Consider the following 5,164-nt stretch of genomic DNA (forward strand, 5'->3'; position numbering starts at 1 on the left):
TTAGCTCTTCTTGTTGCATTGATCCTTTTACCATTATGTAATGTCCCTCTTTGTCTCTTATGATCTTTGTTGCTTTAAAGTCTAATTTATCAGAGATGAGAATTGCAACTCCTGCTTTTTTTTGCTCTCCATTTGCTTGGTAAATCTTCCTCCATCCCTTTATTTTCAGCCTTTGTGTATCCTTGCATGTGAGATGGGTTTCCTGGATACAGCACACCGATGGGTTTTGTCTTTTTATCCAATTTGCCAGTCTGTGTCTTTTGAATGGGGCATTTAGTCCATTTACATTTAGGGTTAATATTGTTATGTGTGAATTTGATACTGCCATTTTGGTGCTAGCTGGCTGTTTTGCCCTTTAGTTGAGCTGGTACTTGTTGTTCCTTTATATGTGTAGAGCCTCTTTCAGGAGCTCTTGTAGAGCTGGCCTGGTGGTGACGAAATCTCTGAGTGCTTGCATGTTCCCAAAGGATTTTATTTTTCCTTCACTTACGAAGCTTAGTTTGGCTGGATAGGAGATTCTGGGTTGAAAGTTCTTTTCTTTAAGGATGTTGAATATTGGCCCCCATTCTCTTCTGGCTTGTAGGGTTTCTGCTGAGAGATCTGCTGTGAGTCTGATGGGCTTCCCTTTATGGGTAACCCGACCTTTCTCTCTGGCTGCCCTTAGTATTTTCTCCTTCATTTCGACCCTGGTGAATCTGACAATTATGTGCCTTGGGGTTGCTCTTCTTGACGAATATCTTTGTGGTGTTCTCTGTATTTCCTGGACTTGAATGTTTGCCTGCCTTGCTAGGTTGGGGAAGTTTTCCTGGATAATATCCTGAAGAGTATTTTCCAGCTTGGATTCATTCTCTTCGTCGCATTCGGGTACGCCTATCAAACGTAGATTAGGTCTTTTCATATAGTCCCACATTTCTTGGAGACTTTGTTCATTCCTTTTTACCCTTTTTTCTCCAGTCTTGCCTTCCCGTTTTATTTCATTGAGTTGGTCTTAGACCTCTGATATCCTTTCTTCTGTGCCGCTGTTTAAGCAAGCGCAGTGAGTGGCCGCAGGGGAAAACAAACAGACCCCGGCGCCTCTTCAACAGGCTACTGGAATACCAACTTAAAAAAGGCTCTGAGGCAGGGAGCCAGGCGATCAGGCTCGGCTGGCCCCACCCCCACAAAAGAACAGCAACCAGAAACTCTGGATTGAGAGTTTCACAGCAAGCTCAGCTGAACCCGGGACGGTCCAGCTCTGTGGGGGAGGGACGTCCGCCATTACCAGGGAGCCCGCCATTGCCAAGGCAACCCGCCATTGCTGAGGCAGCCCGCTGTTGCCAAGGCAACCCACCACAGCAGAGACTCCGCCCCAACAGAGGCGGGCCACCATCGCCAAAGCAGTTCTAACTACACCCATATAAACAGGACTGCAGGGAAGCTCACTCGGCAGCGGGGCGCAGCCCACAGCAGCTCAGCAAAGCTGCTATAGGCCGACAGCGACTAGGCGGCCTCCTTGCTGGGCTGCGCAGGTCTGAAGGAAAAAAAAAAGAAGGCGGCAGCATAATGGAAACTCATAAATAAAGCCCTAAATCCCTGGGACAGAGCACCTGGGAACAAAAAGCAGTTTATGAGTTCAGCTGCAGCAGACCTAAAAGTACCTGCCCAGCAGCTCTGAATGAACAACAACAGAGCTCGCAACTCACCATTTGAGCTCCTATAAAGAAAAGACCGTCTCCTCAAGCAGCTCCCTGACCCCTATATATCCAAAAAGACACCTCATAAAAGAGAGAACAGATTGACACTAGGCGGGTATCCATCTGGGACAAAGATAGCAGAAGAAGAAAACTGGTAACAGCCCTTGCTGTTCAGCAGCTGCTGCAGGTGAACCCCAGGCAAGCAAGGCCTGGAGTGAACCTCAGCAGACCTACAGCAGAGGAGCCAGACTGTCAGAAGGAAAACCAAGAAACAGAAATAACCTCATCATCAACAAACAGAACGTCAATCTGAAAGATTTGAGACCCAATCTGAAAGCCAGCAACTACAAAGTCGACAGGTGGATAAATCCTTAAGGATGGGAAGAAACCAGCGCAAAAAGGATAAAAACACCCGAAACCAGAACACCTCTCCTCCTAAAAGGGATCACAACTCCTCACCAGCAAGGGAACAAGTTTGGATGGAGAACGAGTGTGACGAAATGACAGAATCAGAATTCAGAAGGTGGGTAGTAAGAAACTTCTGTGAACTTAAAGAACATGTTCTAACCAAATGCAAAGAAACTAAGAACCTTGAAAAAAGATTTGACGAAATGCTAACAAGAATGGACAAAATAGAAAGGAATATAAGTGAATTGATGGAGCTGAAAACTGCAACACGAGAACTTCGTGAAGCATGCACAAGTATCAACAGCCGAATTGACCGAGCATTTTTTAAAATATGTTTGTTGGCCTCATGTATGTCTTCTTTTGAAAAGCACTCATATCCTTCACTCACTTTTGAATGGTTTTTTTGTTTTTGTTTTTGTTTTTTTTTTCTTGTAATCTGCTTTAGTTCTTTGTAGATTCTGGATATTAGACCTTTGACAGATGGGTAGAGTGCAAAAAATTTTTCCCATTCTGCTGGTTGCCAGTTCAATCTAATGATAGTTTCTTTTGCTGTGCAGAAACTCTTAAGCTTAATTAGATCCCATTTTTCTATTTTGGCTTTTGTTGCCATTGCTTTCGGTGTTTTAGTCATGAAGTCCTTGCCTATGCCTATGTTCTGAATGGTATTGCCTAGGTTTTCTTCTATGGTTTTTATGGTGTTAGGTCTTATGTTAAGCCTTTAATCCATCTGGAGTTAATTTTAATGTAAGGTGTCAGGAAGGGGTCCAGTTTCTGCTTTCTGCACATGGGTAGCCAGTTTTCCCAACACCATTTATTAAACAGGGAATCCTTTCCCCATTGCTTGTTTTTGTCAGGTTATCAGATGGTTGTAGATGTGTGACATTGCCTCTGAGGCCTCTGTTCTGTTCCATTGATATATATCTCTGTTTTTAATTGGAATTTTTTTTAGATTATTATAGATTTGCATGCAGTTGCAAGAAATGACACAAGGAGAAATCATATATTCATTACCTTGTTTCTCCTAACGGTAATATTTTACAAAACTGTAGTATAATAGTATCAACATCAAGATGCTAGTATGGTACAATGAAGTATAATACCAGGATCTTGATATTGATACAATCCACTGATTTTATTAATATTTCCCCAGTCAGTTTATCTGTATATGCATGTAGTACTATACGATATTATGTGTGTAATTCAGTGTGCTCATCATCACAATCAAGAGAGTGAACAGTTCCATCTCCACAAATATCCCTCTTTCTAGAAGAATAATATGATACATATCCTCAGGTTGGCTTTTATAAATTCAGAAACTCTATAGATATTCATCTAAGTTGCTGTGTATATTAATAGTTTGTTCCTTTTTATTGCTGAATAGTATTTTATGGAATGTATATACAATTGTTTGGCTTTTTAAAATAAATTTTATTGTGTATATTTAAGAAAAGCAACATGATGTTATAAGATATATATATGTATGTATATATAAGGATATATAGAAATATATAAAATGTTAACTGTGGTGGAACCAATTAATATATCTATCGTCTTACAAATGGGAAAAGTTACCCTCTTCCCCATAGATCAATGGAACAGAACAGAGGCCTCAGAGGCATACCACAGATCTACAATCATCTGATCTTTGACGAACCTGACAAAAACAAGCAATGGGGAAAGGATTCCCTGTTTAATAAATGGTGTTGGGAAAACTGGCTAGCCATGTGCAGAAAGCAGACACTGGACGCCTTCTGGACACCTTATACTAAAATTAACTCCAGATGGATTAAAGATTTAAACATAAGACCTAACACCATAAAAGCCTTAGAAGAAAACCTAGGCAAAACCATTAAAGACATAGGTATAGGCAAGGACTTCATGACTAAAACACTGAAAGCATTGGCAACAAAAGCCAAAATAGACAAATGGGATCTAATTAAACTCCAGAGCTTCTGCACAGCAAAAACAAAAAACAAAAAACACTCATTAGTGTGAACCAGCAACCAACAGAATGGAAAAAAATGTTTTGCAATCTACCTATCTGACAAAGGACTTTTATCCAAAATCTACAAAGAACTAAAACAGATTTACAAGAAAAAAACAAATAATCCCATTCAAAAGTGGGCAAAGGATATGAACAGACACTTTACAAAAGAAGACATATATGAGACCAACAAACATATGAAAAAAATTCTCATCATCACTGGTCATTAGAGAAATGCAAATCAAAACTACATTGAGATACCCATCTCACGCCTGTTAGAATAACGATCATTAAAAAATCTGGAGACAACAGATGCTGAAGAGGATGTGGAGAAATAGGAACACTTTTACATTGTTGGTGGGACTGTAAACTAGTTCAACCATTGTGGAAAACAGTGTGGCAATTCCTCAAGGACTTAGAAACAGAAATTCCATTTGACCCAGCAATCCCATTACTGGGTATATAGCCAAAGGATTTTAAATCATTCTATTTAAGGACAGATGCACACGAATGTTCATTGCAGCACTGTTTACAATAGCAAAGACATGGAACCAATCCAAATGCCCATCGATGATAGACTGGACAGGGAAAATGTGGCACATATACACAACGGAATACTATGCAGCCATAAAAAACAGTGAGTTCGTGTCCTTTGCAGGGACATGGATGAACCTGGAAACCATCATTCTCAGCAAACTGACACAGGAACAGGGAATCAAGCACCACATGTTCTCACTCATAGGTGGGTGTTGAACAATGAGAACACATGAACACAGGGAGGGGAGCATCACACACTGAGGTCTGTGGGGGGTGACTAGAGGAGGGACAGTGGGGGTTGTGGAGATTGGGGAGGTATAACATGGGGAGAAATGCCAGATATACATGACGGGGGATGGAGGCAGCAAACCACCTTTCCATGTAAGTACCTATTCAACAACCCTGCATGAGCTGCACACTTACCACAGAACCTTAAGTAGAAGAAGAGGAAGAAGAAGAAAGAAGAAAGAAGAAAGAAGAAGAAGAAAGAAGAAGAAGAAGAAGAAGAAGAAGAAGAAGAAGAAGAAGAAGAAGAAGAAGAAGAAGAAGAGAAGAAGAAGAG

This window comes from Sapajus apella, unplaced genomic scaffold, assembly GCF_009761245.1.
Source record: "Sapajus apella isolate SASKATOON/1434 unplaced genomic scaffold, GSC_monkey_1.0 scaffold14, whole genome shotgun sequence".
Lineage (NCBI taxonomy): Eukaryota > Metazoa > Chordata > Mammalia > Primates > Cebidae > Sapajus > Sapajus apella.